Source organism: Triticum aestivum, chromosome 2D (genome assembly GCF_018294505.1).
Source record: "Triticum aestivum cultivar Chinese Spring chromosome 2D, IWGSC CS RefSeq v2.1, whole genome shotgun sequence".
NCBI lineage: Eukaryota > Viridiplantae > Streptophyta > Magnoliopsida > Poales > Poaceae > Triticum > Triticum aestivum.
This window is the reverse complement of record NC_057799.1, coordinates 411,263,153-411,278,358: the sequence shown is the minus strand read 5'-3', so window position 1 is coordinate 411,278,358 and position 15,206 is coordinate 411,263,153.

Genomic DNA, 15,206 nt, shown 5'->3' with positions numbered 1-15,206 from the left:
TTTGTGAGTTTTCATCCGTTTGTTCGAGAAGCGGGGAGAAGTTTCAAACATTTAGGCCGTGAGGTGCGGCCACTAGCGTAGGCCTAGTTGGTATTTTAATTACAGAAAATTCAGATAGAGTTCGGACATCATCAAAATTGATGTGTGCCTCTGGCGTGCTCTCACGACCCCGTGGAAAAAAATTGGTAAAGTTTGGCACAAGTTTTGATGACCGCTCCTTCCAAACCGGAGCATCTCACATGAAAGATCATGGTTTTTCAAAAGGAGACGTGTCAATTCAAACTCCTGTGGACGGTGACTTCATCGTTTGTCCTCATAAAAATTTCCACGGTATGCAATCACCATTATACAATGGGTTTGATTTTCTAGCGCATTTCAGGTATCGTTAGCTATATTTAAGACATTTTTTGAGATTAACGTGCATTTTGTGCATAAAAATAAAATTACAACCGGAACTGCATGTGCTGTCGAAAGGGATGAGGATCACCGTTCGATCTGGGAGCATCCAATGGTGCAGACGTATGATCCGTGGGGTTTGGGTTCTGGCCTATCAGAAAGCACGACCCAGATCGTGGGCGGGGTGACGGGGTTTGGTCGGCACACGGTTTTCATCAACGAACCGTGTGCTATTCTCAAACCAGATTGCATATTTTTGTTCACACGTACTGCAGTGAGATTGATTGAGTGTGCTACCTCTATGATATCATAATAAAAAACAGTTCATATTCATTGCCTGAGCTGACAGCATATCAATGTCAACATATTAACGGTTCTTACATCAACAGAAAACCGGGCATAACTCACAAATTCAGTACACGCGACAGTTCTAAATTGAACGAATTAAGTTGCAGGGTAGGCATAAAGACTAGTCTTACAGCTTAATTCCCATGTACATGGGGGAACTGGGATCATTAAGTTCAACCTGAATGAACTTGGTTTTTATTTATGATTTTACGCTTCTTCTCTGTTGCACTGGTGCGTGATCCCTTGGCTCGCAACTCATCAAATTCATCGTGCTCATCCTGATCAGCAACATCATCGACACCCAGTACCCTTCTCTTCCCATGCATCCCTAAATGGTCGTTCTTATGTAAGAGGTCTCCCACAAAGAAAATCTGGGAAGCATCGCTGGCAAGAATGAATGGGTCCGCGTGATATGCCATTGTTGTCCTGTTAACACAGGTCTTCCTGTACTCATCAATCCTTACCTGACCAAGAGGGATCCATGCGCACCTGAATAATGCCACCTTAACTTTAACATAGTCAAGCTCCCAAATCTCTTCGATGATTCCATAGTATACCCTTTTATCAGCTTCATTTACAGTCATGCATTCTATTCAAACAGAGGTCTTCTTATCACGTTCCTCAGTGTAGAACGTGTATCCATTTATGTCATATGCTTGGTACATCAGCACCGTAGGTGATGGCTTTTGTGTCAACCATGTAGCAATGTCATCGATGGATCCTTGTGCCTAACGATTCTTCAGCCATTCGGCGTAGTTCTTAGTGTGCTCCTTCATCTCCACATCTGATGAAGGCACCATTGGTAAGAACCTTTGGTGTATCTCCGCCAAGTGTTCTTCGGCATAAGCAATGAGAACATGGCTGTTAAACAGTATCGTCAAATGGGCTTTCTCTGCCAATGTCTGATCTGGGGTTCCGGCAAAACCCTTAAGGTTTGAACTCTGGGTGCGCGCAAAGTTCCCTCCTATTTATCCATGCCCTAGCTTGCTAAGACCTCGCGGACGAACTCAACGAACTCGCAACACAGAAAGACACGAGATTTATACTAGTTTGGGCCACCGTTGTGGTGTAATACCCTACTCCAGTGTGTTGGTGGTGGATTGCCTCTTGGGCTGATGATGAACAGTACAAGGGGAAGAAGAGCCTCTTGAGGTTGAGGTGTTCTTGTGCTTCTCGAACTTGTGTGGGTGAGGGCTCGATCAGTTCCAGATAGGATGCCCCCTACGATGGTGGCTAGCTCTACTTATATAGGCCCTGGTCCACTCCCCAAATATTGAGCAGGAAGGGAGCCAACAACGGCGGGCAAATTTGAAAGTGGACAGCTAGTACAAGCTATCCTGACAAAAGTGGTCTTCGCCTACAAAAGGCTCTGGTGGTGACGCCGCCTTGGGCTCCATGGTGACCTCCGTCTTGCCGTCCTGTTGGTCTTTGGTCTCGTTGCACCGATATGGAAACCTTTGCTTGATGCCTCGGTACTCCGCGCCTGCGCTTGCCTCCTTAGCACCAAAGAGGAAATAAGGACGCTGCGCGCGCTGGCGCCCGCCTGGTGCCCGCCTGGTGTCGACCGTCACGGCTCACGTCATGCGAGCCTCGCGAGGATTGCCCCGCCTTGATATCTCCGCTCCTCGCGAGCCTACCGAGCGTGGCCGCTCCTGTGGAGGTCTTGCGTCGTCCGCCCCGCGAGGCTTGGCCCCTCGCGAGGGTCTTGAATGCCTTGTCGATAAAGATGGGCCGTACGGCCCGCTAGCATAGCCGCACCGTGGGCCGCAGGCAGGCAAGTCTAGGGACCCCCATTCCCAGAACGCCGACAGTAGCCCCCGGGCCCAAGGGGCGCTCGGGCTTGGCTTCGAGGCGAAGCCAAAAGTCAAGTACGGAGCGCCACGGGCCCCAAAAGCCTGCGGCCTCGGTTGACGCGTGGCGGTTGATTGGACGTGGTCATCTCCGCTTCCCCACGCTGCCTCGGCAACTCCTCGACTTGACAAGTCCCTGCAACATGGCAGGAAAACCAACATTACCTGTGATCGTGGGAGGCGCCGGTTGGCCTTCTCTCGCTATAAATGGGGGGGGGGCGGAGCCCCCGTCGCCCATCTCTTCGTTGTTTGCTTGCTTCTTTCCTCCTTGATCCTCTGCTTGCAACAATGGCGCCCATCTGAAGGTTTTCCGCGGACGAGAAAGGAAAGGCCCCCCGCGACGATCTGGGGCTGCTCCCGCCGAAGAAGAGGTCGGTCCATCGTTGCGACAAGGCGGTGATGCAGGTGGTGACGAGGCCTTGGTGCGAGCGGCCTCCTCCACCGGCTTCCCTTGTACGCCCGAGCTGAGGGCTCAGGAGGGCGAAGCGACGAGCGGCGTCGCCCGCACCACGCCCGTGGTCACCGCGCGATGGCGATGCATGCCGTTGCTCCTGGAATCAACGTCGTGGATTGCTCGCGCGAGTTTGTTTTATGGGCGCCGATGCCCCCAAGCTCTTGGATCCGCTTCCCGCGGTTCTCCTCCAATGCGATGCCGCCGAGGGGGCCTCTCGAGCTCTGGCTGCAGCACACCGACTGCGATGCTCCGGCGACCGGAGCAGAGATCGAAGCGGTTCCCACCGGCAAGATCTTGATGACTCGCGGTTGGGGCGAGGTTGCACGGCTTTGCCGCGTGGAGGCGCGCTCTCGCGATCCACTTAGAGTACGACGGCGCCTCCACGCTCTTCTTCAAGGTCTTCGACGCGGAGGGCCGCCGCCTAGAGTGTTGCCCTGGAGGGGAGCGCCAGGCTGACGCGCGCTCCGTGCATGGCTACTCCAGCAGCAGCAGCCCCTGGGAGTCTAGCAACTCTCCTGAGCCTTACGAGACTCCGGAGATGAGCGACGACAGCTACGTGCCCCCGAGCTCACGCCGGGCTCGGAGTAGGGCAGCGGCGTCCAGCCGCCGCCGTCGCTGATCTGGATGAGGTTGGCGCCGGCCTCCCGTGGCCCACTTTTGATGATGGCGTCCGCCACGGGAGGGTGTAGATAGGATTCCTCTTAGTTCTCATTTTTTGTTCCCTGCGAGGAATCGAGAAATGCCCCGCGGGGGCGTGTAAGGATCTGTAATGCCTTTTTGTGTATATCTTCCTTATTATGAAGATCCGCGACATGCATGTCCTGTGAAGGCTCGGTCTCCCCTTTCAGACCTCGCGATAGCTTGTTGCTCTAGCTGACAGGTCCCGGTCCCCAGGCAGGCTGCATCCGTCGCTGGTATGCCAGGTCGCGTGCCGTGGTCAAGGCCAGGAGGTGAGCGGCCCGAGGTCCAGTGAGAGCCCCTGAGGCGCGATGCTCAGGAGGTCCCCTTTAGTGCTCAAGCAGCTATGGCAAGATAAGAAAGGGGGGCGACGTGGCCGTGACAGGGCTGCGATGATCGTAACCCTTAGGTTCCAGCGATTAGCTGATCTAAGCGCGAGACTTATCTCAGTAGTTCGGAGTCGATTCTCCGCGATGCACCAGGCTTACGCGCAACCATTCGTAGCGTAGCTAGGTGAGGCCCGTACGGGCCCCCTCTCCCCATGCCTTCCTTAGCGCTCTACGTCCTCAGGTCCCGGCCCTCGAGCGAGCTCAGCCGCCGCTGTTATACCAGGTCGCGATGCCGTGGCCAAGGCCAGGGGGTGAGGGCTGGAGAGCCAGTAAGAGCTCCTAAGTCACGATGCTCAGGATTGCACGAGAGAAAAGGAAGCCCGTGGTGCCGCCCACTATCCTCTTCATGAGATCCCTGCGATCCATCACAAGGAGAAACTCGGTTTTGCCGTTAGGGTTGCCAGCCTGCCGCTGGTTGCTTTGTGAGGAGATGAAGGCACCGAGGGCCTGATCAGGTGACGTGCGCGGGGCGTGCTGCGAGCCAGAGCTCGACCGCTCAGGTTTGTCGACGTGGCAGGGACGGACCCATGGACCAGCGCCGTGCCAGTGTGTGGAGGCCCCGTGGGAAGCGACGACCGAGCAGGTTGTAATCGGGCAGATTAAGCATGGAAGGCAAATCAGCTTGGGTAAATGCAGGAGATACATGCCACTGGGTCAGGCCCGAGCGGCTTGGGGATGATGCAGCCCGAGGTGCGCCCCCAGCAAGGTAAGCTAAAGACATAAGAAAAGGATACACACCACAGGGACGGACCCATGCAGCCCGGGAATAATGTAGCCCGAGGGGCGCTCCCAGCTAAACGAACTTGGAAAATGTCACCTGGTTCTGTTGATGAAGGAGAGTTGAGGCGGCTGAAGGGGTGCAACGAAGGGGTAGCTCCTCATGCCGGGGCCCTGAGCCTGAGGAGGCTCTGGGGGCTCAGGTGGTTCCCTGAGGACCGTCTCCATCTCCGCCAAGACGGCGTGGTGCCTGGCCTCCTGAGCTGCCAGGATACGCCGCATGTTGCGCTGATAGGCTGACGAAACGCTCGGCAGGCCAAAGGGCATGCAAATGTAGCTGTGTGGTGGACCCTTGCAGTGACCCATGTGCGAAGGCCAGAAGAGCTCCTAAGAAGCGGCCCTGTTGAGCCCTGGAACGTCGATGCAGACGCGCAGCCCGACATCCTCGCCTGGATGGGGAGTTGCGCCTCGTGAGCGGCGGCCGCCGCGCATGGCCCTTGCGTCTTGCAATTCCTGAGTGGTCTTGGTGATGAACTCCTGAGCGGTGGGCACTCCTTGCCCTGTGTTCTCCTGAGGGTAACATGTCGCGAAGCACGCCTCCAAGTGGTGCCCAAGCCCCTCCCTTGTGATGTTGGCAAGGTCTGAGGCCCTCCAGAAGAGAGCCCCCGAGCCCTGCCCGAGGAGGGTGCTGGGCGCGCCTTCCTATGTGATGGAGGGAGGCCCCCTAGAGCGGGCGCTGATCCTGACGAGGTTCCAGCCGCGACGCCACCCTCCTGAGGTCCGGCACGGCGCAGCTGCTTCTTCTTGGGGATGGCCTCTGGAGGGCCCTCACTTTTGCTGTCGGGGTCGTCGATTGCTGCAGCTTGGAAGGCGCGCTCGAGGGAGCACACCGCATCTCTTTCTTCACATGGGACCGTGATGATTCCGCCGCTTCCCAACATCTTGAGGACATTGTAGCCGTGGTGGGTGACGGCCATGAACTTGGCCAGGGCTGGATACCTGAAGTCGATGAGCTCGGTGCGGTAATTATTGCGTTCTCCGAAGGTCACAGGGAGGCGGACCTGCCCTATCGGCATGGTGGAACCGTCGGTCACTCCTGAGAAAGGCTTGGTAGGCTGAAGCTGGTCATATGGGACTTGGAGGTTGTCGAACGTATCGACGGACAGGACGTTGAGCCCTGCGCCGCCGTCGATGAGGGTCTTGGTAACTTGCACATTGCTGATGACTTGGGAGCACAGCATTGGGAGGGCGCCAGCGGTAGCCGCGCACTTGAGCTGATCGGCCGAGCTGAATATGATGGGGCACTGGGACCATCTGAGTGGGCGCATGGCCTCGAGCTTGGGGAGGACTGCGCAAACTGCTTGAAGATGCGCTGAGAGGCTGGGGCCTGGGCTCCGCCCAAGATGCAGGCGATAGCACGCGGTTCCTGGAAGCCCCCAGCCCCCTCGTCTTGATGGTGGTTGTCATTCCTTCTTGGCGGTGGCGGCAACGGGGGAAGACCGGCGTTGCCCTGAGGACGGTCTCCGCGAGGCTGGTCTCTCCAGGCACCCTCGCGAGGATGATGCTGCCAGCGGTCCTCACGAGGACGGTCGCGCCACACCTAGCGCGGGCCACGGTCGTCCCAGCGTCCGCCACCACGTCCTCCTCCTCGGCGTAGCCCCGGTCGCTGCGTTCGGGGCGTCGACCGTAGCGTCCTTCGCGAATTGCTCTGAGCTCTTGACAGCCGCTGGTGTTGTGGGTGTTCAGGTTGTGGAAGGCGCAGAACGGCCAGATGTTCTTGGATGACTCGGGCTGATCTCTGCCTTGCTTGATGTCGGGCTCCGCTGCGAGCACTGTTGCTTCCTTGCGCTTCACATCCTTGGCCTTGGCCTTCTTCTCCTCTGCGCCCACAGCTGGCAGCTCGAGGAGGGAGAGGCGGCCCTCCTCAGCTCTTGCGCACTTGGTTACCAGGTTGAACAGCTCCTGAGATGTGCACAGCTCCTCATGGATAGCAAGCTCTTCCTTCATCTTGATGTCGCGGACGCCATCGGAGAACGCAGAGATGATGGCCTTGTCCGTGACCTTGGGGATCTTGAGACGGGTGTTGTTGAAGCGCTGGATGTACTTCTGGAGGGTCTCTCCTGGTTGTTGCTTGATGCGACGCAGGTCGCCCGCGGCTGGCGGGCGGTCGCGGGTGCCCTGGAAGTTGGCAACGAAGCGGTCGCGCATCTCGTCCCAGGAGGAGATCGAGCCTTGCGGTAGGTTCAGGAGCCAGAAGTGGGCACCATCCTTGAGAGACATGGGAAACTAGTTCGCCATGACTTTCTCGTCCCTGTTGGCCGCTTCGATGCTCAGCTCGTAGAGCTGCAGGAACTCCGCAGGGTCGGCCGTGCTGTCGTAGCGAGGAGGCAGATCCGGCTTGAACTTGCCCGGCCAGGCGACGCTACCAACTCGGGGGTGAAGGCGCGGCAGCCGGCCATGGTCGCCGGGGCCCGTCTCGGAGGTGGAGCTTGGTCTTGATGAGGTCCGCATGCCGCCACCGCAGGTAACGCGCGTTCTTAGCAAGGCGGCGGCGCGGGTAGCGCAGGTGCAGCTTCTCGCGGCCGAGGAATTTCTTGGCAGCTTTTCTCTTCGCGCGCGGGCACCGGGCGTGGCGGATCGCGCCAAGAGGGCCACGCGCAATGGTGCCAAGGCACAGTCTTGGGGCAGAGGTGGTGGAGGTGCTCCATGGGCCACATTGCCCGTGGCAGGCGGAGGGCGAGGCAGAGAGTGGGACGGTGCCGGGGAGCCCCCTGCGGTGCGGACGAGCTCGGTGACACGGTCGAGCCAGTCCTCGTAGAGGTCGTCGACCGGGCAGTAGCGCAGGAGCTCGTTCGCCATGAGGAGTGCGGCCTGCGCGTCCATGGGAGCGCGACGTGCGTGGGATGAGGAACCGGCCGGGGTCAGCGATGGAGTGGCGGTGCAGCCGTCCTGCCGCACCGATGGGTGTACCGAGGATGCTTGCTGCTTGTTCCCTACCGGGCCAGTGGCGGCGTTGGCAGCAGGAGACGGAGAACGACGAGGTGGGCCACCGAAGGGAGCCGTCTGAGCAACGCGGGCGGTGAGGGCAGCCCGGCGCTCAGCTCGAGCGCGGCGAGCGTCCGCCATGGAGACGACGGAGCGACGGAGCGATGGATCGATGGAAGGAAAGCTACGGCGCACCCCTACCTGGCGCGCCAAATGTCGGATCTGGGGTTCCGGCAAAACCCTTAAGGTTCGAACTCTGGGGTGCGCGCAAAGTTCTTTTTCTCCTATCAATCCACACCCTACTTGCTAAGACCTCGCGGACGAACTCGACGAACTTGCAACACAGAAAGACACGAGATTTATACTAGTTTGGGCCACCGTTGTGGTGTAATACCCTACTCCAGTGTGGTGGTGGTAGATTGCCTCTTGGGCTGATGATGAACACTACAAGGGGAAGAACAGCCTCCTGAGGTTGAGGTGTTCTTGTGCTTGTCGAACTTGTGTGGGTGAGGGCTCGATCAGTTCTAGATCAGATGCCCCCTATGGTGGTGGCTAGCTCTACTTATATAGGCCCTGGTCCTCTCCCCAAATATTGAGCGGGAAGGGAGCCAACAACGGCGAACAAATTTGAAAGGGGACAGCTAGTACAAGCTATCCTGACAAAAGTGGTATTCGCCTGCAAAAGGCTCTGGTGGTGACGCCGTCTTAGGCTCCATGGTGACCTCCGTCTTGCCGTCCTGCTGGTCTTCGGTCTCGTTGCACCGATATGGAAACCTTTGCTTGATGCCTCGGTACTCCGCGCCTGCGCCTGCCTCCTTAGCACCAAAGAGCAAACAAGGACGCTGCGCGCGCTGGCGCCCGCCTGGTGTCGACCGTCACGGCTCACGTCACGCGAGCCTCGCGTGGTTTGCCCCGCCTTGATATCTCTGCTCCTCGCGAGCCTACCGAGCGTGGCTGCTCCTGAGGAGGTCTTGCATCGTCCGCCCCACGAGGCTTGGCCCCTGGCGAGGGTCTTGAATGCCTTGTCAATGAAGATGGGCCGTACGACCCGCTAGCATAGCCACGCCATGGGCCGCAGGCAGGCAAGTCTGGGACCCCCGTTCCCAGAACGCCGACAGCCAATTCTCCGGGTGCAGCCATTTGCGTGCTAGCAAGGACTGGCTTACCTTTCATCCTTCCCTCATGGCGGGAGACAGGCAAACCTATAGGTCTTTGTTTCATGTATTCGGTGCAAAACTCAACCACCTCCTCCGCGGTATAACCTTGTAGGATGCCTGCCTCTAGATGGTTTCGGTTCCGACAAAAGCGCTTCAGGATTCCCATGAACCACTCGAAGGGATACATGTTGCGAAGAAACACAGGACCACAATACTTTATCTCGTCGACAAGGTGCACAGTTAGATGGACCATGATATCAAAGAATGACGGTGGGAAAAACATCTATTGGTTGGACAATATTCTTGCAATATCATCTTGCATATGATCCAACTCTTCAGGATCTACAACTTTCTGCCATAGTTGGTTGAAGAAATCACAGAGGTCAATGAGTGTGTTTCTTATATCTTTGTCCATCAGATTCCTGATGGCCACCGGGAGGATTTTTGTCAACATTACACAGCAATCATGTGACTTCATGTGTCCCAACTTCATTTTACCTGAGCTCACATCCACGAGACTTCTGATGTTTGCGAAGTGGGAAGAGGGTGTCTTAACCGACAATAAATAGGTGAAGAACTATGTTGCTTCTTTCGTATTGAAATTGTAACTCTGGCGATCTTTGATGAATTTGTCATCATCTTCTGCTTCACTATTGCGTTGTGATTGATCAGCAAGCATATCGAGCCGTGAACCGTCACCATCCTTTCTTTTACCTTTAATCTTGAGAAGAGTACCAAGGATGCTTTCACATGCGTTCTTCTCTACGTGGATGACATCAATGCAGTGACGTACACGTAGAATCTCCCAGTTAGGTAATTTCCAGAACACCGATTTCTTCTTAAACACTTGATCCTTGGGTGTTAGTTTCACTGTCAAAGGGTGGTTCTTGCCAAGCACAACATTAATTTTTTTAGCCATGTTGTGGACCACCTCCCCTTCATAGGGTCTTGGGGCTACAGCTGCCTCTACCGTACCATCAAATTCAGCTTTCATCTTTCGGTATGGGTGATTTTTTCATAAGAATCTACGATGACGCAAATACACTATTTTGTGTGAGTTGGGAAGTCTTCTGCTAGCTGTCCTATCCATGCATATGACACACCCTACTTCTCCCCTTGTTTTCTTCCTGATGTGTTGCCTAATGCCAGCATATCTTGAATGGTGTGCACCAGCATCGCATGTAGATAGAAAATCTCCTTTCTGTAAGCATCATAACATTTTACAGCAGGCGCATCTATCCACACTGTCAGCAGTTCTTCTACCAGTAGCTGAAAGTAAATGTCGATGTCATTTCCTGGTTGCTTCGGGCCTTGGATAATCATTGACATCATAATGTATTTTTTCTTCATACCCAACCAAGGAGCTAGGTTATATATGCATAGAAGCACCAGCCATGTGCTGTGATTGGTGCTCATATTGCCAAAAGGATTCATCCCGTCAGTACACTCCTCGAGCCTTATACTTCTAGTATCCTTAGCAAATTTTTCAAACTTTTTGTTGATTAATTCCCACTGAGCCCCATCTTTCGGGTGCCTCATATACCTATCCGCAATTCGCTCATCACGATGCCACCGCAACCTCTTTGCCTCTCTAGGGTTTGCAAACAAATGCCTCAACCTTGGAATTAAAGGCAAGTACCAAACAACCTTGAACGGGACTCCTGTCTTGATCTCGTCGTCCAATTTGTACTTGTCCTTTGCTCTCCTCTGCTTGTATCGTGCATGCTTGCATGTGGGACATGCACGAAAATATTTGTACTCACTACGGTACAATATACAATCATTCACACAAGCGTGTGACTTCTGTACTTCAAGTTCCAATGGGCAAACAATTTTCTTCGCTTCATTCGTGCTTCTGGGAAGCACATTATCTTCCGGAAGAATTTCTTTCAAAAGACCTAACATCTTTGTGAAGCCCTTGTTTGATAGACCGTTTGCTACTTTAAATCTGAGAAGCGCCAGGGTGGCACTCAACCTGGAATATTTCTTTTTGCAACCTGGATACAATTCTTTCTTGGAGTCCGCATCAATGGTTGGCAGATCATTGTACCTAATCATATGCTTATCTGGGCCCTCGAAATCTGCAATCATAGCAGCAAAATCAGGCATCTCAAGATTGTCGTCATCTGCATCGACGTCTTGGTTTTCCAGTGGGCGTTTCGGCTTTCCGGTGTTCCCTTGGTAGCTTGACGCCTCTGCCCCGATGTTAGATTCAACATCCATGTGACACTAATCGGGGTTTGGCATCTTGATGCCCTCGGTATCTTCATCCATGGCCTCCTCTTCACCGTGTCTGGTCCAACGTGTATATCCATCCATGAATCCCCTAGAGACTAAGTGCATGTGGACATCTGCAACTTCATGTGACTCTATATTGGCACAATCAGTACATGGACATAGGATGTAATCCACATCACCAATTCTCCTCTTTGTACTTTCAACCAAATTAATGAACTCTCTCACGCCACTGATAAAATCTGCGGTTTTCTGATTCTTCATCCATCGAGATCGTTCCATCTACAGCACACGAATGGTAATTAAAAACAAAACAACAACATTAATATACGGATTAACTGCTGTCCAAAGATGCATGCATAAATCACAAGGTTTTATTTTAATAATTACTGAGGGTGCTCCATGTTGTTATCCAGACGTGCTATGACAAAAATTAATGGCCAGCCAATTTACACGCAGAGTACTAGTACAACACTACACTTAGGAATTGAATACCTAAATTTAGACACTCACAAAGAGAATACCTTAATTAATTAGCCGCACGGCGACCTCCACCCAGCAGACAGACAAGCGCGATGCGGCGGCACGTGATACATCTGCAACGTATCTATAATTTTTTATTGTTCCATGCTATTGTATTATCTCTTTTGGATGTTTAATGGGCTTTACTAAGAACTTTTATATTATTTCTGGGACTAACCTATTAACCTAGAGCCCAGTGTCAGTTTCTGTTTTTTCCTTGTTTTTGAGTATCGCAGAAAAGGAAAACCAAACGGAATCCAATTGGCCTGAAACTTCACGGAACTTATTTTTGGACCAGAAGAAGCCCACGGAGCATCGGAGATGGACCAGAGGAGTCCCAAGGCCACCACGAGGGTGGGGGCACGCCCCCCTACCTCGTGGCCGCCTCGGGGACCTCCCTGACTTGTTCCCGACGCCAACACCTCTTATATATACCCAAACTTCCGGAACATAACCTAGATCGGGAGTTCCGCCGCCGCAAGCCTCTGTAGCCACCAAAAACCAATCTAGACCCATTCTGGCACCCTGTCGGAGGGGGGATCCCGCTCCGGTGGCCATCTTCATCATCCTAGCGCTCTCCATGACGAGGAGGGAGTAGTTCACCCTCGGGGCTGAGGGTATGTACCAGTAGCTATGTGTTTGATCTCTCTCTCGTGTTCTTGATTTGGCATGATCTTGATGTATCGCGAGCTTTGCTATTGTAGTCGGATCTTATGATGTTTCTCCCCCTCTACTCTCTTGTAATGGATTGAGTTTTCCCTTTGAAGTTATCTTATCGGATTGAGTCTTTAAGGATTTGATAACACTTGATGCATGTCTTGCGTGGGATACCCGTGGTGACAATGGGGTATTCTATTGATCCACTTGATGTATGTTTTGGTGATCAACTTGCGGGTTCCGTGACCTTGGGAATCTATGCATAGGGGTTGTCACACATTTTCGTCTTGACTCTCCGGTAGAAACTTTGGGGAACTCTTTGAAGTTCTTTGTGTTGGTTGAATAGATGAATATGAGATTGTGTGATGCATATCGTACAATCATACCCACGGATACTTGAGGTGACATTGGAGTATCTAGGTGACATTAGGGTTTTGGTTGATTTGTGTCTTAAGATGTTATTCTAGTATGAACTCTATGATAGATTGAACGGAAATAATAGCTTCGTGTTATTTTACTACGGACTCTTGAATAGATCGATCAGAAAGGATAACTTTGAGGTGGTTTCGTACCCTACCATAATCTCTTCGTTTGTTCTCCGCTATTAGTGACTTTGGAGTGACTCTTTGTTGCATGTTGAGGGATAGTTATATGATCCAATTATGTTATTATTGTTGAGAGAACTTGCACTAGTGAAAGTTTGAACCCTAGGCCTTGTTTCAACGCATTGCAATACCGTTTACGCTTACTTTTGTAGCTTGCTACCTTGATGTTTTTATATATTCAGATTACAAAAACCTATATCTACCATCCATATTGCACTTGTATCACCATCTGTTCGCCGAACTAGTGCACCTATACAATTTACCATTGTATTGGGTGTGTTGGGAACACAAGAGACTCTTTGTTATTTGGTTGCAGGGTTGTTTGAGAGAGACCATCTTCATCCAACGCCTCCCACGAATTGGTAAATCTTAGGTCATCCACTTGAGGGAAATTTGCTACTGTCCTACAAACCTCTGCACTTGGAGGCCCAACAACGTCTACAAGAAGAAGGTTGTGTAGTAGACATCAGCACGCCGAGACAGCAGGGTCGAGTAGCAAAGCTTAGTGCAACTGCCGCCTAAAGTTCGACCTCCACTATCTGGCCATCGACCGCGATGGATGTGCTCGAATCTCGCCGCCGCCGACCTCGATGGTTGAGCTCCTCCTATCTCCCGCCGCAGAACATGGATTGACCTCCTATGACGCTGCCACCGCCCACTGACCGAGGATTGACCTCTTCTCTGGTAGCCGCTGCCTAGGCCACCACCGCCATCTCTATATGCAGAGCGGCTATTTTTTTTGACGGATATCCGCGGAGCGGCTGTTTACACGGTATCTCACTGTAACTAAATTATATGGACAGGGTAGTACATCACATACGGTTATGTAACGGCAACCGTGTCTAACCTACGTTGTCTTCTCACACGGTTTGGTGCGGAAATCGTGTGTGACGTTGTAATACCTAACACAAACGACATGTACAAACAGTGTGCCGTATACAACATATATATAGTGCCATTAGTAGTTCCCGACCATTAGCTTATCTCCACAGTTTCCTCATTTCCCCCAAATCCCTACATAGCCTCCAAATTCCCTCACGTGGCGCTGAAATTGGGGGAATGCGGACGAGTGGTGCTGATGGTTTTGGTGCGGCTGCTCCTGCTCGTATTGCCGCCACGACGCCGGTCGCCGCCGAGCACTTGCCTAAGGTCATCAGAAGGCAGGTGTACTACGGATCCGAATCGTCCTGTCAGGTTCCAATCTATCTCGATCTTTTTTAGCATGTCCAAAGTATGGCTCCTTGCTGAATCCGTCCTGAATGACCCCCCCAGGAAAGCGATCTGCCGCCGGATCCGGAGATTGACTCTAGAATCCCGCAACACTAGTTCGACTCCGAGTTTTGCGCCACCGAGAAGTACCAAAAGCTCAGTTGTGTGCACGGGCATACTCCCGCTCAACGTGTATGCACAGAGGGATTCGACATTGGTAGGCGGTTTCTCAGTTGCCCCTTAGAGGTTAGTGCTAATTAAGTTCATCATTTTACTTCAGTTAATGCCACCGCTCATCCAGAATACTATTTAACATTGGCAGGGATATGAGGCTTGTGCCTTTGTTAACTGGCTGGATGAAGAATGGCATGGCAAGGCTCGGAGTGTTATCACCAAGCTCACAGAAGATAATTTAAAGCTGAAGAAGAAATTGGTTGATCTGGAATGTACAATCAGTATGATGAAGCAAGAAAGAATAAATCACAGGCAACAGATGAAAGCAAGAGACAAGAAGGAACTAGCATGTGTAGTTGTGGTTGTCGCATTAGCCATGTTCTATGCGCTGTTTGCAATGATGATTAGGGGTTTTGTTTGACAGTATTACTAAAGCACATCTAGATGTGCTCTAAGTAATGCACATCTAGGTCCTATATATGCCATTGTTGTTACGCAAAGATTCGTGCAGATATTTTTCTTTGTCTTTTTTCTTTTCCTTTCTAGTTTTATTATTACTCACTTTATGAATAAGAAGATCTCAATGTATTGCTTGCCAACTGTCCTACTCCGTTCGTACCGGTACCGGTGCATAATCCCAAAACTAAAACCAGCCAAATTGCCAACAGGAATCCTACGCAACCCCGGGAATTTGGAGCGACTGGGTACAAATAATTACGGTTGTTTATATCAGCGGTTAGATAACACGTGAGCCCCCGCTTCAATCCCCTCTTCAATTGGCAGTTCGTCTTCTCTGCATACCCCGCTTAAGTTTCCACCATCTTCATCGT